At 44.4% G+C, this 19,367-nt stretch overlaps 2 long non-coding RNA genes across 3 annotated transcripts; both read left to right on the forward strand.

Moving 5' to 3' along the window:
* Positions 1–418: 418 nt before the first annotated feature.
* LOC134163924 (uncharacterized) lies at positions 419–10,888 on the forward strand. Its single transcript, XR_009964913.1, has 2 exons — positions 419–1,328; positions 9,733–10,888. It is a non-coding gene; the product is annotated as an uncharacterized LOC134163924 (long non-coding RNA).
* A 6,812-nt stretch (positions 10,889–17,700) lies between these two features.
* Positions 17,701–19,191, forward strand: LOC134163926 (uncharacterized). 2 transcript variants are annotated; one of them, XR_009964915.1, is made up of 3 exons: positions 17,701–17,916; positions 18,603–18,651; positions 18,992–19,191. It is a non-coding gene; the product is annotated as an uncharacterized LOC134163926 (long non-coding RNA). The 2 variants fall into 2 exon arrangements; XR_009964916.1 differs by having other exon boundaries at positions 17,701–18,651.
* Positions 19,192–19,367: the final 176 nt, after the last annotated feature.

The following is a 19,367-nucleotide window of genomic DNA, read 5'->3' on the forward strand; positions in this document are numbered from 1 at the left end:
GGCTGTATTTCTACGAGCTAGCATGTTGTTGAGTATGGTTCAGATGTTGCTTAGGCTTAAACAGCTTACTGTGGCTGCTCCAACCCCTGTGAGGGGCACTGTGCCTTGAAGGAGAGGGACTCAGACTCCAGTGACAGGCACTGTGGCTACTCAAATTCTGGCAACAGGGATTTTGGTTACATCAATGCCTGTGACATGCACTAAGGCCACTCAAACCCCCGTGACAAGCACTGTGGCTACTCAAGCCCCAGAGACAAGCATTGCAGCTATTCCAGTTTCCATGACAAGCACTGTAGCTACTCAAACTCTGATGACCAGTTCCACAGCTACTCAATCTCCACCACAGCTACTTTCATCGATGTAAAAAGCGCTGCAGCTACTCAAATTCCACCAGGAGCTGTGCTGAAGTGACGGGAGGTGGTAGTCAGTGCATATTCTTTTCTCTCTGGCTATCCACCTGTCCTTTTTCAGCGAAGGCAGAGCTGGCAGCATGTAACAAAGTTAAATCAGAATCCTGCTTTCCATACAGGAGCTTGACTTTTCTCTGAAAAAGGCGGGTTTGCTGAACCAAGGACCATGAAGGCAATATTTTAATCATCAGGAAATAGTTCAAGAATAAAGCTTTTCACGTCCATCCTCAGGCACCTATGAGTTCTTATCATAATGTTATTAAAAAACTAGGAAGCTCTCCTTAGCTTGAAAGTTATCAGAGAGAAAGGATTAAATACCAGAGAAGGGAGCTGCAGGTGTTATTTGAATTGAAAAGCAGCAGAGCCTTTTACAAACCAGTCTTCAGCAGATCCTAAGGAGCCAAGTAATACTCATGTTTTCCTTAGTCAACAATTGCTTTTCAGTTGCCTTTGTTGCGGAGGAGAAGATAGGTGTTCTGCTGCATAAAAGCCTACATGCAGTTCTGTTAATGGCAGGGGCACAGTGCTCCCAACAGACAAAAGGGAAAGGAGAAAATGAATGAACAAGCAACCAACCAACCACAGGACATGAAAGAACATTCGTAAAGCTTTATTTCCTGGTGCCTGAGCCACTCCTCACGGAAGCTGATGGAGAGACTTGCTTCGTTGCTGCAGCCTTTGAACGCTGTTAGCGCTGTGGGGAACAGGCTGCATTTGTTTTCTGGTTTTTAACTGCCACGTATGTTTAGAGGAAGCTTATAAATAAAGGCACCCTGCACCCATAAACTTATCCTTATGGCTTAGGATGGAAAAATCAAGTCCCCTAAATGGCAAGATGTTAGCACATCATTTAAATTTTTGGAAAAGGGCTGATTTGCCACGTGTGCTTCTGCAGTTACTTCAGGTTTGCCCTTTAAGGTGATCTCTCTAACCAAAAAGGTACTTATTTTATCTGGATTTTTTGTTTGTTTGTTGTTTGTTTGTATTTGTGGTTTGGTTTTGGTTTTTGTTTTTTTTTTAATCTGTTTTACCAAACCAAAACCCCAGTTTCGTGATCTCTTATAAATAAGCATAATATTCGCGCTCTCTGGGAATTCATCTCTAGTCACACCATCATGGGACTGCGCCTTTGTGTGTGCGAACGGCTGAGAACATCTGCCTCCTTTCCATAGAAGAAAACACTAGGGAAAATCCCTGTCCTTTTCCCCACTGCCTGTTGATAAAGTGTCAGCAGCGTAAATGAACTGTCTAAGCATGTTGATAGGTTTTTGAGACTGGAACCTTTTGCTTATGAGGCCTGCCAACACTGCCAGATGAAAGGTCTTTCCCTGTTCCTACGAGTTCTTGTATTCTCTCTTCTGATTGTATCTCCATCCGCAGTAACCTGCTGCTCACTTAATGGTAGGAAACAAGGCTTGAGACTGAAACACAGGATTTTCATAGTTAGCTATTTAGGAAAAGAAATAGATGCTCTTGATGTCCATCCTTCTATGCATAGGGGTTGGCCTGGTCATGTCCAAGCATGTCCATAACACTTGAAAAGGTGACCCTATTAGGCAACAGCTGCTCTCAGCCAACGGTCTTGAAACAGCACTTGATAGAAAGCAGTTCCTCTTTATGCCATTGTGGTAATATGAATGAATTGTAGTTGTTGATTCATTTGGTGGGAGAATCGTTAATATAAATGCCACTAACAATCCTGGACTTAATTATACTCAGAATTCCCAAAATGGTCATCTGTTACGAGGCCACTTGCTGGCCACCTTGTCACCCTGCAGCTGCTGGCTGCACTTGTAAGTGCTGGTTACAAGGACCTTCTTGCTCAAAGAGGGTACTGCCATTCTCCAGTGTTGGTACATAACTGATCAGCAATGCCACTCAGAATTCGGCGCTGAATGTGGTTCATCAAGATATCACATTTCCAGCCACCAGACCTCTCCACTGTGGCCTGGCCAGTGAAGCTGGAACAGTGCAGAGGTGCTATAAGCCAGCTGTCTTATTTCACCCAGAGCTGGGTTAAACTCCCAGAGACTCCATCGTGTCTCTTCTTGGCATCTCCCTGCATGCAAACTCCTGCATAGAGGCACCTATGTCCTTCCAACACAGGACCACAGAGATGACTGACATGTTCAAACTAACATCATCAGGGGTAAGAAAAACTGTGGGTATCAGTCTCTCCTTTCAATGCTTTCCTTTCTTCTCACTCCTGGTTAGTCTCAGACAGACAATGCAGATGTTTCTGCTGCTTTACATGAGAGAAACACCTGAAGTCTTGGAGAGGACCCATAGGAGTGGCAGTGTCCTGCCTGCTGTGGAACAAAAAGGGATTGCATAGGAGAATGGGGACATTTTAGGCAGTTCCTTAAATTCATTTAAAATGTTTTTTGTTTCTTTGCTTGCCTTTGGCTGAAGTTGCTACCTCCTCATTACAGAGTTTGTTCATTCTCATCTACAGTTTCTCAGCTGTATCCTTTCCTCTGCAAGATGCAGGCCATTCCTGGCTCTGCTAAATGTGTGCTGCCTGCACCTTCATGGCCCAGTGCCACCACATCTATTCTCTTGATCCCCACAGGCTAGTTATGTTCCCTAGAGTATAGTTGTTGTGTAAAAAGGACTATTTCTATAATAAATCTGTTTCAAGCAATTGATCCTAGCTTGCCAACTCTCCCAAGGTGAGATTATGCTTTCAAGTGTGTTGTGAAAGCTGTATGTTTGTTCTCTGTCAGGAATGTTATTTTCAGTATCTGCACCATGTACAGCAGCCTGTCAGGAGTGCAGAGCTAGAGGTATGTTCCTTGTTGATGCACTCGAACTCCTTTAGCTCTGCCAGCACTGGGCAGTTCTACTACAGCTTTAGTTTTTGCAAGGTGGCAAAAACCTGGTGCATTAGGCTAATGGTTTATTCCAGATGTGTCCATATACAAACTTCAACGTCATTGCTTTGCTGTGCTGCTCTTTCTACGTATAATTTTTGGTTGCCTGGGCACATGTGCTGGTTTGTATCTAATGGCCTTATTCGGAAATGCTGATAGGCATTGCATATGCTATATTGTCTAGGCCTTGTACGAGCCAGCTTGTGCAAACACACAAAGGCTCTAAAGGCTTTGCCCTTAGGGTGCTCTGGGCTGTGTGTTAGACTCCTCAAGCACCAATAGAAGTCCTTTGTACTCTCTCAGACACTTCCAAGGGAATACTGTACCAAATGGATACATGCCCCATGTGGATGCCACTGTATTTCTAGCAAGACTACCAGGTGGAAGTGGCAGTGGGTGGTTCAGCAGATGTTCAATGCTGAACTCTTCAAGCCTCACTATGAAGACAAAAATGGAAGTAATTACCATGTATTGTTTGAGAAATTGTAATGTTGCCTTGCTCATCTTTGTTTTTATGAATCATAGCCCTACATGGTGCCTTTGGGAGGGCTCACTTAAGAAAAATTCCTAAGTGCCTTGAGTTATACTTCTGTGCATAGCCTGAATTGCCCAAATTACACCATTCAGCACAGCACAGGACCTGTTGCGTTTGAGAGCTTTCTCTTAGGATCTACAACTAACCAGCCCTTCACTTTATTTTGAAAGGGGCTCAGCCTGTCAGACTATCTCAGATAATGTCTAGCATATGCACATAGACCCAAAGCCTTCACAAAATGCAGTGCATTGATAGCATTGTCCTCTAGAAGGCAGGAGAGACCGCTTCTTCCGTTACTGGATGGCATTTAAATTCCTGTTTCCCAGCTGTTAGTCTGTTCCCCTGCTCACAGTTAAGTTTTACAGGGAAGCAGTAAGGCCTTGCTGAGCAGCAATGCCTAGTTCTTAGGGTACTTAGGGGAGGAAGGAGTAATGGGGTGCAGCCCTTACTCCCAGGGCAGTTTGTACATTTTAACCAGGGACTGTTTAGTGCAAAACGACAAAGCTTAAGATGTTCAGAGGATCTTTTTATATCCCAAATTACTTGTTTCTTGATGAGTTCAAGTCCTGGTGTGGATTTGACAGTTGCCTAGAAATAGCACCCAAAATGTCAGGTCCCATTTCTCCTGTATGTTTGGCTTCAGCCATGGATGTCTGAACTGCTGTTTCCAGTTGACTCTGCAGAAGCCAGCTGGGTCATTTGCAGTTCTTACACAGTCCCCAGAAGCAGGTGCCGCTGTGGGAGACTTGGCTTTCTATCATGAGATGCCGCTCAGTGGAAGATGCAAGTATATGCAGCCTTCGATGAAGTTCCTGCCTGAAAGGGGAACTGGTCTCTTGGTGAGTAATCAGAAGCTGTGCTTACTATCCCAAGCACTGTCTTTCAGTCTGTGATCAGGACTGCCTGCCTCTGTGGGTTAATAATTTACACCTCCAGGGACCTGATGGTGAGCAAAAGATGAGGAAGGGAAGTGCTATGCTCGAAAATCATAGATGGGCACAGCAGGTTTTCAAAGGTTAGGGAAGCCCTATGTAGGCTGAGGTGTTCCAGGCACTGCTGCCAGAAGTCCAGTCTTTGGAGTACATAAGTATTCCAAAGGGCTTCCCGTCCCACTCTTCTGCATCAGATAAACTGTAACCAGCTGCTGAGCTCATATCAGGCTTGTATCTCATACAGGCTTAGTCCTTCTGTGACTATTTGTTTCTTTGACAGTGCTCTCTGGTCTGCTACGTATCAAAAGCCTCAGCTACTTTGTTGTCCAGTGTCAACCTCAGGCTCCACTGCAGATATAAGTTTCCTGAAGGGATGGTATCAGGACTATTTGGTATGATGGGCAGGACCAGCGATTTCTGACCCATAATAGTTTATTTGCTAACTCTGACAGAACAAGTATGTGACCCGTCACAAAGATGTTTACCCCTTTTAAAAGAGAAAACCTCACTTCTTTGGCAAGGAAGAAAAAATCCTATAAAATCCTAAACTCTAAAACATCTAAAAAAAGAGTCCTGTTGATGGAAACAATAGATGGTAACAGGGTTCTATGAGTTTATTATCGTTACAGCTTGTGGTTTTCAGCTGACAATTGCTCTGAAGAGCAGCAGTAGGTAGATTTCTCTGTGGCTTCATACGCAACTGGAAAACAGCCACTTCATCTTGCTTGTGCTGTTTTATTTAAACTCAGTTGGCTTAATCTCATTCCATCAGGTTTATTTAATGTTTCTTCATTAGCTAGGTCCTGCTGGATGCTCCAGCACAATATTCTTTATGTCAAGGAGTGAAAAACATATCCCCATTCCCCACCATTGCCCTTTTGCTCCTGTTGAGCATTGTGTTTTGCTGTGGAATAGTAACAAGTCTTCACGGACAAGAGGTGAGGACATGCGTGACTGAGGAAAGGGAAAGCACTTTGACTTCATCATTATCCTTAAGCTCCGCAAAGTGCCTTTTGCTGATTGACGACCTCATGCCCACTCATCTCTGTTCTTCTGTCTCTGCCTTGCCTCACTATTTCATTCTGGGTGAAGAAGCTCTCATACATGAAAGGCAAACATCTCAACATTGCTTCCACATTGGGAAATGCTATTTTAGTTGCTAGGGGATCTGCTTAGCAAAGAAAGCCAACTCTTGAAAATGGTGTTTCCATTTCAGGGAATCTTATCTTGTGCTGTTCTGTTGTTTCAGCTAATTTTCTGAAGAATCATACCCTGGTTTTGTTTTTCTGTTAACATCTGGGGGGAAGTCTTTATCGAGAGTTAAGACTGCTTGAGAACTAAACTTGCATGCACTCATACACCACAAGAAGCCTGAACTGAGTCACTTTCTACACTGGCAATATGTTGCCCAAGTTCCTGGAGAGGAAGAAAGAGAAACACTGCAAAATGTAGAGACAGTTGTGCTGCACTTTTTGGCTTTGCCTCAGGTTTAGCATCAGAGTAGAACACTTTGAATACACTTTTAAGTATCTTGTGAAAATGGTCATATATATCTGGTGAGAAAATCAAATGGATCAGCAAGTTGTCTATGAATGAGTCTTAAATGCAGGTGGAGAGGTCATCTGCTTATAGGCTCAGGTGATAGCTTAGCAATAAAAGCCAGGGATCTGGATGGAGAGGAAGAACTCCTAATAAAGTAATTGTCCCCAGATTAAAAATGTTGAAATGCAGGTTCACATAGCTGTATCTGAGGTGAAGTAGTATGCGGTAAGAAGTGAAATAAAAGTCCTTGGGGTGTATTAGGTTAAGAACAGTCTATGATTGCAAGTAATTTTAGCAGCTAAATGGCTCAGTTTATTCTTTGATACCTAATGATAATGTCTTCAATTTCACACACTGATTTTTAAACAATGCATGTCAAAAGAAAGGGAATTCTGTAGTCAAATAAGGACAGTTACAGATTTGCCACCTTCTCCACACCTCTTTGGAAACCCTATGCTGTTGGAGCAAGCTAATTCCCTTATCCTTGAGGTGACTGTTGGAGTAGGGCTTAGATCATTCTGCTCAGGACACATGGGTTATCAGCTGTAACAAGTATAATGCGGCATAGCCCATCTTCTAGCAACTGCTCCAGATGTGCTCCCTGAAATTCTCTTGAAACCTCCAAGCCCTGCATTTCCCTTGCCAGTGACAGACATCTTGCCAAATAATCCAAATAATCTAGAGTGGATTATAGAATCATAGAATAGAATCATAGAATAGTTAGGGTTGGAAAGGACCTTAAGATCACCTAGTTCCAACTCCCCTGCCATGGGCAGGGACACCTCACACTAAACCATGTCACCGGAGGCTCTGTCCAACCTGGCCTGGAACACCACCAAAAAACTTGAGGGATAATTGACCATAATATTTGGCCTGGATGTACCAGAGAGCCAGATTCTGCTCCAGCACTGGTGTTAAGTCCAGAGTCACTCCACTGAAGCCAGTCACATCCTCCAAATCAAAACAAGGTCCTGTGTGTTTAAAGAGCCACTTGTTACCATAGGCTCAAAAACCTAACAGTTCTGTACCAAGTGGTAGTACAAAAAGCAACAATGAATAACTTTAATTATTTGTACTTCTCAAACAGAGGGTTTCAAAAAAGGCATCAAGAAAGTCACAGATCATTGGAGTATTAGAAAACTGATGTTAGTAGTGGCAACTGTGCTCTTTCAAGGTAAAGGAGTAAGAAACATCTGTAATTACTGTATTAAGAGAATGAAAGAAAAAACACAGAGTCAGAAATCACAGCACATTCTGTAACTGAGCTGCTGTCATTCATCTGATTGAAGGCAGATTTCCAAAAGGAAATCACAAGTTCAAAAGGCTGGAAAACACCAAGTTACACCACCACTCGAACCCACCCGCCTGTGCTGTCAAGCTGTTGCAAAGAACAGACCCAGTATACTGACTCTCCACCCTGCCTGCAACCATGCTACCCAGTCTGCAGCAACTCAACAAGCTAGGATCAGTTGGAGCAATTACTTGCATGGAAATCAGCAGTGGCAGAGCATGTGTAGCTGTTTAACACAATGAATACGTTTTAGAAACATTCTGAGAAGTCACCCAGTTACTGTTACTCCTTCTTCCCCCACACACACTCTGTTACAGACTTACAGGGTCTATGGAAATTGCTCTGTACGGACCACCATCAAGCAGTGCAGACAGCGCTTTTTGGGAACCGCAGCCCTAAGTAGCAAATGCAGTGGATAATTATTCATTCCTGGTTATCCATGTGTGCACACATGGCTAAATGTATAGCTCCCATCTCCTTCACTTCTGCTAAGTCAAACCATCAGTCCAACCTGACATACTGGGAGGCTAAGAGGTCACTGGGAAAGCCAGACCTGGTTTCAAATCATAGAATCATAGAATAGTTAGGGTTGGAAAGGACCTTAAGATCATCTAGTTCCAACCTCCTGCCATGGGCAGGGACACCTCACGCTAAACCGTATCACCCAAGGCCTCATCCAACCTGGTCTTGAACACTGCCAGGGATGGAGCATTCAAAAGCTCCCTTGGCAACCCATTCCAGTGCCTCACCACCCTAACAGGAAATAATTTCCTCCTTATAGCCAATCTAAACTTCCCCTGTTTAAGTTTTAACCCATTACCCCTTGTCCTCTCACTACAGTCCCTAATGAAGAGTCCCTCCCCAGCATCCCTATAGGTCCCCTTCAGATACTGGAAGGCTGCTATGAGGTCTCCACACAGCCTTCTCTTCTCCAGGCTGAACAGCCCCGGCTTCCTCAGCCTGTCTTCATACGGACAAACATCCTTTAGTTTTTGTAGTAATTAGTATTAAGTGTAGGTTTAGATGGAGGAAAAGCAGAGGAATTTCGTATTGGCAGAAGGTATAGTATGGACAACCCTGGGACCACTAACTCATGTAAATTGTGGTGCAAGGTCTTTGGGGTGGAGTTTTCTCCCTGCCTGTCTGGCTCCGTGGGAGACAGCACTGGGAGGGACGGAGAGTTTAGGTATTATGACCTGTACCTGCCACAGACTTCAGGGTCTAGTATGCTGGTGTGGGGCCACACAAACACTATTATTTTCTAAAGACCAGCTCTTGAGGCACCCTGGCTTATCAGTTCCACGTGCCTTTCCTGTGTCTGGTAAGGGAAACGGTAAAATGGAAACTTTCCTTCTGTAGCCTAAGCCAGCTACAGCTACTAAAATCTGGCACCTGTACGTATCTGTGGTCAAATGCTACAGAAGAAAGGGTCTGTCTGTACACAGCAAGTTGCTTCACTGTGCTGAATATGGTATGACCTTGGAAAACAGCATCTGTGGTAGCAGAGTGTAACCCAAATCAGTGCCAGGAGCATCTATGATGAAACACAGGCTTACTGGGAAGCTAGTATTTTTCTGTTTGTTGCTTTCTTTCTGACATTTAGGAAATGCCATATGAAGAGAAATTAAAGGGTGATGTGCTAGGACAGGAAAGGACCCTCAGATACTTTAACTTGACTGATCTGTTGTGTCAGCCCAAGGAAGAAAAGTGAGCAGCAAGAACAGCTTCTTTGCCATCTCCATCCACTTGCTCTGTGCTCCTCAGGGTCTGGCCAGCAACAGCCTAAATATTTTTCAAAAATTTTTGTGTTACTTGGGAAATGAGCATCATTGTCTCGGTTGAGAAGCGCCAGCAGGCCTGTCCTTTTATCCACGGACTGCCTGGAGAACAGAACGCCCAAAGCCATGAATGTTTACCCCTGTCTCTGCTATGATGCTGACAAGGGCTATGGCTGGCAGGGCTCTGTGTATTTGCACATTCACAGCTGTTTCTGACTGCAGAAGGTGCTCCCTACATTTCAAACAGCTCTCTTCTAAGCAACACAGAATTCACCCTGCTGAGGTGGTGGTGCAGAGGGGGATGACATTGCCACTATGCACGTGTAGTGGTACTATTAACTATGCTCCTTTTTTTTTTGTTTGCTCCACAGATCCTATGTGGGAAGGAGATCCCCCACTGGGTGAAGTGCCTGGCCCACTTCAGCTCATGCATCCCCCTCCTCCAGAGCTGCCTCCTCAAGGAGTGGCTGACCCCAGCAGTCCTGCAGAACCATGTCAGCCTCAGCCTCCACAAGGAGGATCAGGGGGACACAGCAGATGAGGAGCCCCTCAGCCACATCATGAACCTGTAGACATAGCCCACTCTGCCCTCAAATAACCTCTCTCCCGATTTCTCTTGTACTATTTCTTTCTATGTCTGCTGCCCTCTTGTCAGCTGAATCCCAAAGTACCCACAGAACTTCTACAGTACCGAGTGTTCCCAGTGTAATGCTTCAAGTTCAGTGCAACTGCTTGGCTGTTCTCTTCAGTTGTTAGAGTGACACCTGATGGTTTTAGCCTTGTTGATAGAATTTGACAGTAAATAGTTGTATTGCCCTGGATTTAGGAAGCGGAGGCTTTAAAGGATGCTTGTTAGCAATAGTGGCTCAGCAGCTTGTTGAGAGAGAAGTTTAATGTCCCTTTGCCCTGAGGGTTGTCCGGCTTTCTTGAAATGTGCATCTTTGAAAAAGAAGAGAAGTCTGAGACATGTTCCTGGAGAGAGCATTCCTCTCTTGAAGCAAGGCAGGAACACACAGGTTTATGCACTGTTATCCAGACAGCTGGTTTTGCCCTTTTCTCCACAGGACTGAGTCATAAATGTCTGCTTTAAACCTGTTACAGCTAAAATCTGCAAGCTGGGATGTGGAATCCCAGATGAGCAATACAAACAAATCAATCTATATAGGAGAGAAAATTAAAATCAGTATTCTATGATCCACATCTGCATCTATGAGAAGCTCCAAAATTAAGCTGAGACACCTTTTGGCAGCTGGTTGCTCCAGAAAACCGTGATGTGCACCGTTCTGCGCTCTGGGGCAGCACAGTTGTAGAATGCGTTTAATTGACGTTGGTACCTAAGGTGTTTTTGCTTGCCTGTCTGAGGGATCTGTGGGAAGCCTTCAATGAAAGCAGATCTTCTAATGAGCTGTCTCAAGTTGTGTTTTGAAGATTGCAACCCAAAAGTAGAGCATTTTGGTTTCTTATGAGGACGTTTAGGGATGTTTCTGGATGGAGTCATGTAGACAGAGCTTTGTTCCATGAAGGCTTGCTGAAGAAATGCAATCCCTTCCCACCCTGGTTTGGAATCGCTTTGGTTCAGTGCCAGTATCTGGAATATGCAGTTTCTGCATTGTGGCAGTCTGGGAACTGCTGGAAAGTTACACAGGTTTAGTTACTGCATGCTCACGTGGGTAATACAAACCCCAGGTAAGGACTGCAGGAGTGACAACAAGGAGCTGGCACTTGTGTCCCCAAAAGCAGCGAATTGATGGAACAACTGTAGAGACTGCTTACAGCGATAGCTGAATGAAGAGAAGCAGCCCAGTGTTAATGCTGTCGAGGTGCTTTAAGGGCCATAGCAGCTGCTTGCTCCTGGTACCTTACAGGGAAAAAGATGAAGAAAAGAAAAAGGCCAGTTTTCCTTGGGTGCTCCAGCGCAAGAGGGACAAGAAGCTGCGGATTTAGTGGGTTACCTCTGGGGATGAAGGGTGGTCACGTTCCTGTACTTCTTTCACAGTGTGCTCGCCATAGCCTTGACCTGTGTTTTTGCCAGTTGGTTGGCCCCTTCTGGGGGGTGAAGGGAAACCTTGGATTTTACCAAGAGTCTAGTATGGTATGCAGAAACAGCAAGCTTACTGACAACTGACTGAGTTGGGTACTGAGGCGAGATCTGTTCTCCACCCGTGCTGTGTTCAGACCTAGGCTCCTGCTCCAGGACAGTCATTGAGGTGCTGGAGTGGAGCCAGAGAAGGGCAATGGAGCTGGTGAAGGGCCTAGAGCACAAGTGTGGTGAGGAACGGCTGAGGGAACTGCGGGGCCTTAGTCTGGAGAAGAGAATGCTCAGGGAGGAACTTATTGCTCTCTACAGCTGCCTGAGAGGAGGCTGGTGCTAGGAGGTGCCTGGTCTCCTCTCCCAAGGAATAAGGGATAGAATGAGAAGAAATGGCCTCAAGCTGAGGAGGGGAGGTACTCCTACTGAGCCTGCTGTCAACCAGCACCCCCAGCTCCCTTTCTGCAAGGCTCGTCTCCAGCTGCTCCTCTCCCCATTTGTGCTTCTAGGTGATGTTTTTCTGTGTCCATTGGTGTCTCTGCCAGGTCTTGCCTAAAGCGCCTGCAACTGTTCTTTGGACAAAATTTACTGGAAGGTGCCAACTCCGGAAATCTGGCACTGGGCATTATTTCTTCTGGGTCATCCCCTCTAGCTTAGGACAGAAAGTGGTGAGTCAGGAATGCGAGCCTTGGAGAGGGCTGTATTGAAGAGGACAATCATTACGGATAGGTAATGTTCTCTCTTCTCCTCTTGTAGGTTTGGAAGAACATTGTTCTCCGGCAGTGAGTGATCTGCACTTTTGAACAAGGTGCTACCTGAAGGAGTAAAAGGAATCGATAGTTATTGCTTCCTTGCAATTCCTTTTTGTACTTGAACCTCTTCCTTTCTCTGGGTTTTCGACTGAGAAAGACCCCTGGAAGCCCACAGCAGTTCAGTGTCCCAGGATGTGGAAGATGCCCGTGGATAAAGAGGCAAACGCTCATTCCCAGCTCGCTGTGGGCAGGCCAAGCAAGCAGAGAAGGCACCAGGTGAGGGCCGGGGCAGGAGAGAGAGGCCGGTGGTGGGACAGGGCCGCTCAGAGCTGCCTCAGTGCCAGGGCCAGGCACTGCTTTTAAGCTCCTGAAGAATTAGAAGATCTTGTAGGCCTGTCTTCCAATCCTGCAGTCATTGATTTCACTCTGGTTGATTTTGATGAGGTAAGGTGTGAATGGCGCATTTACCTGAACCTGGTAGTCAAATAGGTTTTCTGTCTTGCTTCCGGATAGAATCCATCCTTAAGGAAAGATTTGAAATTCAAAGTTGTCAGTGCCCCTGTTTACCCAGCCTAGAGGTGATTGTATGCATTTTTGTAGAGTAGACATGATGAGAAATGCATTTCGTGTATGACATTCTCTCAGGAGCAGACCCCTCATTCACTGAGTGTTAGCCCAAGGCTAACACAGAGAAAGTCTGGCATACTCATTGTCGTGGTTTAAAACCAGTCAGGCAGCTCATTCACTCACTCCCCCCCTTCTTTTCCTCCCCCTACTCCCAGAGGGATGGAAAGGAGAACTGAAAAGAATGCAACTCCCACGGGTTGAGATAAGAACAGTTTTGTAACTAAGTATAACACAAATCACTGCTGCTACCACCAGTAATAATAATGATAAGAGAAATAACAAGGGAAGAGAATACAACACCTCAGCACCAGCTGACCGATAACTCTCCCCACCCCACCTGACCAAGCACTGACTGATACCTCCTCCAACTCCGCAGTCCTCTAACCCATCCAGGTAACTCTCAGTTACATCCCCGCGCATGACGTGCTGTGGTATGGAATACCTCTTTGGCTAGTTTGGGTCAGGTGTCCTGTCTCTGCTTCCTCTCAGCTTCCCCTCCTCCCTGGCAGAGCATGAGGCTCAGAAAGTCCTTGGCCAGGCTAAAACATTTGGACGGTAACTAAAAACATCGGTGTTATCAGCACTGTTCCCAGGCCGAAAGTGAAAAACACAGCACTGCACCAGCTACCAAGAAGGAGAAAACTAACTGCTACTGCTGAACCCAGGACACTCATCATGGTGCTGCCATGAATGAACTCTACTGATAAGTACTGAGCTTGAGGGATCTGGAAGACTGAATGCCAGGGCATCGAAGAATTCAATGAAATGTGTATTGGACCTATCTTTGAAGATCTGTATGGTAAAAGTAAATGGAGGTTGTGAATGCAGATGTAAAACGTAGGGTTGATTCTGAATCCAAATAGGGAGTACTGAAAGTGGTGAGGAGGGAGGAGCATGTTCTGGTGGTTCATAACATTAATTGTTGACATTGCTTAGCTGATGTGTTGTTTGTACGTGACACCAGGTGGGCACACCAAAGTCTAATTGTGTTTTCTCTCCCTTCCCATATGATCTGATGGAAGACTGATGCAGAAGGTGACTTGATGCAATTGATAATGGGATTGTCCTAAACTTAATCTTTTTTTGGGGGAGTGTGTTTTTGCATGAACTCGAGCAGCATGGATTGAAGCTGCCTTTTCCCAGATGCAAAGGACAGTACTTAGTAATCTGGGGACTGGATCCAATCTGTGCTTGATAGTCACTCTCAGAGCTTGTAGAGACTATCTGAAAGCAAAGCTGTGCAAAGTCTGATTTTATTTTCCTAATTCACAAGTTCTTTACCACTGGAATATCTGAATATGAAATATTCCAGAAGATTATTTTTAGCATGTATTGCAGTGAGGAAAATAGACGTAGTTACAGACACTACAGAATCCTGCACTTTAAGGAATGTTCCAGAGCTATATATTTTACACTCTTTCTAACTTAGGAAAATTCTGTCCTTCTGGCAGTGCAACTTGCAGAAGTGGCAGGAAGTTTTATTCCCCTGCAATCTCTGATTTTGATTCTCACATTCTGTGTTTAAGCTCCTGAAGAAGTAGATTCCTCCTCAAGTGAATCTTCTTTATCTGATATCCTTGCTCCCACTCAGGATGATTCTGATGAGGTAAGCAGTGATTGGCACACTTACCTAAACCTTGTAGTCAAATCTAATTGATTTCTGTTGTGCTTCCTGAGGGAATGCATCGTTAAAGATGGATTTTACATTCAATGTTGAGTTGTCAGTGCATCACTTTAAGCAGTGCAGAGGTCATCATATGCCTCTATATAGAGTAGACATGATGATAAATACATTTCAAGTACAACATTCCTAAGGATGTAGGCGCTCTTTTTCACTAAGTAAAGTAGCACATACAGGGTCTGTATGACTCAGTCTCTAGGACTACTCCTAAAGGCCTTAAAAAATCTTTTTTTACATTTGCTGCTCTTTTTGCAGCTAGAATAACACTTGATCCATTTGATACTGTAGTTTTTAACATCACTTTTATGATGCCACTGCTAGCTTGCAAAACAGAAGCAAGCAGCAGGAATCACATGGGGTGGTACCACATCCAGGGCTTCTTCCTGAGCCTTTGCAAAGGAAAGGCCTCAGACTTTACGCAAATATTTGCATAGCCCAGGTTTAGTTCCAGCAGGCACCATCGTGGGCTTTGGGGTTGTGTGTTTTTTTTCTTGATCAGCTGTTGGTCTGATAGGAAGTGTTTCTGGATATCACACCTGAATTGGCCTGTTTGAGGGAGAAATGGGGAAAGAATCTCTTCCAGCCTAAATCCAATTAGGGGATTCTGAAGCTGGGGGGGGGGTGGGAGGAGGCTGTTATTCTTGGTCATAAGCTGCCTTCATTTCCACCCCTTTGCAGCAGCATGAGCAAAAGCAGAAGCAACCACGTTTTCAGAGCAGCAGCTGATCTGCTACTACTTTTCATATTCTTCTGCAAAATTAGAGAGCGATATCCTACCATTCTAAGCTTTTTTGTTGACATTGCTTAGCTGATGTGTTGCTTGTATGTGACACTGGGGGTGCACACCGAAGTCTAATTGTAGTTTCTTTTCTCTCCCTTCCCGTATGTATTGATACCAGTTGGAGGATGAAGGTGAGTTGATGTTTTACAATTGATAATGGGATTGTCCTAAACTCATGTCCTGGGGGCTGTGTTTTCCAATGAATTTGAGCAGCATGGATTGAAACTGCCTTTTTCAAAAGGCAAATGATAATGCTAAAGCATCACACAAATGGATCCAATCTGTCCTTGATAGTCACTGTCAGAGCTTGTAGGAAGTATCTGAAATCAAAGCTGTGCAAAATGTTTTCTTATGTTCCAAATGCACAAGTTCTGCAAACATAAATTTGATATTAATTTAATTATCGCTTTTACCACTGGAATTCTTGCTTTGAGTAAGAAATGGACAAAAGGGATATTTTGGCCTGTACTGTGTGACGGAATCATCTGCCACCAGTTTCAGTGGGGTTGGAACTATATGATCTTTAAGGTCCCTTCCAACCCAAACCATGCCATGATTCTATGGCTCTACGAACTAAAGAAGTTATAGACTCTAGATAATCCTGCATTTCAAGGAATGTTCCAGAGCTGTATGTTTTATGCTCTATCTACCTTAGGGAAATTTTGTTCCTCAATACAGTTCTATAGTGGCAGGACATTTTATTCCTCTGCAGCCTCTGATCTTGATTCTCACATTCTCATGTTCTTACTCTCCTGAATCAGGTGAACCTAATCCTCCTCGAGAAATGGTTGTCATTTTCATTGTTCATATTGAGGTAATTAGTGAATGGCACTCTTAGCTAAACCTTGCAGTCAAATTAGTCTTCTCTTGTGCTCCATGGTAGAATAGTGTTTGATCCAGTCCACAGTGCTGTGTATGACCTCAGTTTTGAGATTCCATTGCTGCTTTGCAAACCAGAAGCAAGCAGCAGGAATCATGTGGAGAGGTATTTCCTCCTGGGATTGTTCCTGAGCTTGGCAAAGGGAAGGCATTGAGCTTTATGGCAGAATCTGCATTGCCCCACCTTTAGTTCCATCAGAGACCGTAGTGGGCTTGGTTTTCTTGTTGTTTTTTTCAGCACCTTTTAGTCTGACAGGCGTGCTTTTGATATCAGAAAAGAAGGAATTTCTTCCAGCCTAAATCCAATTAGGGGGAGAAGGAAAGATGGTGTTCAGGGGCTTCTTTAGCTGCCTCCATTTCTATCCTTTTGCGGCATCTTGAGCAAAACCAGAAGCAACACCTAGTTTCCAGAGTAGCAGCTAATCTACTACTACTTCTAAAATTCTTCATCAAAATGAGAGAATGATACCCTGCCCTTCTCAGCTGCTGTTGTTGTCAGCACTTAGCTAATGTTTTGATCTTTAAGGTATGTAACACCGGTGCGCACACCAAGTCTAACTGTATTTTCTTCTCTCTCACTTCCCATATGTCCTGGGTTCAGCAGTAGCAGTCATGTTTCTCCTTCGTGGTAGCTGGTGCAGTGCTGTGTTTTGACTTCCAGCCTGGGAACAGTGCTGGTGATACCGATGTTTTCGGTTGTTGCTAAGTGATGTTTACCCTGACCAAGGACTTTGTGAGGCTCATGCTCTGCCAGGGAGGAGGGGAAGCCGGGAGGAAGCAGAGACGGGGTGCCTGACCCAGGCTAGCCAAAGAGGTATTCCATACCACAGCACGTCATGCCTGGGGTGGGGGTGGGGGGTAACTGGGAGTTACCCGGAAGGACACGGGCTTCTGGGTGGGACTCATTTCTTGGCCGGTGGTATTGTATTCTCTTCCCTTGTTATTTTCCCTTATCATTGTTGTCGGTGGTGGTAGCGGTGGTGATTTGTGTTGTACATTGGTTGCTGGACTGTTCTTGTCTCAACCAGTGGGAGTTGCACTCTTTTGATCCTCCTCCCCATTCCTCCGGGAGCGGGGAAGGGGAGAGCCCTGGGGGGGGGGGGGGGGCGAAGGCCCTCGATTGCTCTCAGCCCGGCACCACTCACTGGGAGTGAGTGAACAAGCTGTCTGGCTAGGGTTTAAACCACGACACCATATATACCGGAACAGGCCTGCTGAAGGTAAGTTGACGTTTTACAATTGCTAATGATTTTTCCTCAACTTGTTTTTTTTTTGTTTTGGTTTTGTTTTTTTTCCAATGAACATGAGCAGCATAAATTGAAACTGCTTTTCCAAAAGGCAGAGGACAGTGCTAAAGTATCTGGACAGTGTCTTACAGAATGGATCTATTCTGTACTTTACAGTCACTATCAGAGCTTGCAGGATGTATCTGAAATAAAATGCATCAAAGCTGCTCAAAATATGTTTTCTTGTTTTCCAAATACAGAAAGTCTGTAAGGCCAAAGTCACTTGTAACCATCACTTTTAGCACTGGAATTCATCTGCTTTGAATAAGAAAATGTTGAAAGAGGGTTTTATCCTTTATTGCAGTGGAGTTCCTGCAGTGTAGGACATGTTGAAAGCTATTCATAACCACACAATTCAGGATAGTTCCAGGGCTATAGATTTTATACTGTATCTAACTTGCTATCATTAAATTACAGAGAACCAGCAAGAAGGGGGAAATTCTGGACCAAGAGTCCAGCAACAGTCGGATATCACTGTTCCAGCTAGAGGTGATCCAGATGAGCCAAGACGTAATGATATGTATGTAACAGCTAATGTGTCTCTCTAAATTCTGATTTTTTCCAAGCTTTTGGGTTATGTTTGATTACCATGTGAATTTCAGTCATAAAATCTATTTGCATTTCTTGAATAGAACTTCTTTTTTTAAAACCCAACAAAACCGAACACAAGGTTTTCTTCTATTGTTCATCAACTCAGGATCTAATATATTTTACAGTATGGCTTGATGTATGTCGAAATGCTTGTAATACCTGAAGGACACACCCAAAATATCTGAAAACCTGCTTCTTATCATGACAGATTTGATAAGGAAAGAGTTCGTGGAATGAACGGCTTCCAAAGGACAGCTAGATGCTTTTGTCACAAACCCCTTATTTCTGACCTGTTGAAGATTAATGCTGTCATACCTGTGCTGCGCTGTGCTACAGACTGCTGTTACTTGTAACAGTAGAGCAGGGGGACTGACTACATCATCCCCCGTAATGAGAAGCAAGACCCTGTTTCCTTTAGGGAAGGGTCATCCTAACTGCTTATTACATGCAACAAATGAAGAGAGTGAAAGGTACACAGGGACCTTCAGATGAAATGCATCATGGCCAATCTGTGCAGTTGGGGGATGATATGACATTATAGGAACCAGTTACCCTCAATGCACAGTGACATTAATGGATGTGTGTTCTTTCTGCTTTTGTTCTCTTTACCACAAGGCCACCTGGTACCATTAGATGTCTGATCTACATGGATTTCTACTTGGCGGTAAGGATCTGCATTTTGTCGTGGCTTCTTTTTTGTCAGAGGGAGAACAGGGTGCGGGGTGAGCAGAGCCTCTTTGCTGGGTGATGTGGGATGCTGCAGACAGCTGGTTTGAGGTACAGACCTCACTGTGAAGGTCAAGCTGGCTTGCAAGTCAAAGTCATTTCTTGGTGGTCAACATAGTGCCAGAAACACTTCCCAAGGGGGCACTGAAAGACCTTTGGGTTCCTTTCATCAGTAATGTACTGATCCCAGGCACCCAAGTCCTCTCTTCCTGGTGCCAATAGACCAGCAAAGCATAATTCTTCACATCAAATTCCTCTTGTGCTGTTTTTTCTTCCAGATTGTGCAAAATGGATGACATCTTGTGGCAACCATATGCGGCCACGTCTTCTGCAACCAGTGTCTTTATTATTCCCTTATGAATGCCAACACTTGCCCAACCTGCAAGACAGAGCTTGGTGATGGAGACTATCATCACCTATATATATGAGTTTATATATGTTTTATTGTTCCAAATAAAAATAGTTGTGTTTTTGCAAATCAGTGAGTTTTTGCAAATCTAGAGAGCTTTCTTATGGTCCAAGTGGCTTCTTGTAGTGTCCATGGTTAGAATGTTAAAGTTAGGACTGGCTCTATATTAGATCAGTAGAAGAAAATATCTGTTGGGAAGGTCAGTATTTCCTTCAGCTTTTCCTTCTGCTCCCACAGATCTAAAA

Source organism: Pezoporus occidentalis, unplaced genomic scaffold (assembly GCF_034315485.1).
Source record: "Pezoporus occidentalis ecotype Australia unplaced genomic scaffold, CSIRO_AGI_Poc_V1 ctg21, whole genome shotgun sequence".
In the NCBI taxonomy this organism is placed as follows: domain Eukaryota; kingdom Metazoa; phylum Chordata; class Aves; order Psittaciformes; family Psittacidae; genus Pezoporus; species Pezoporus occidentalis.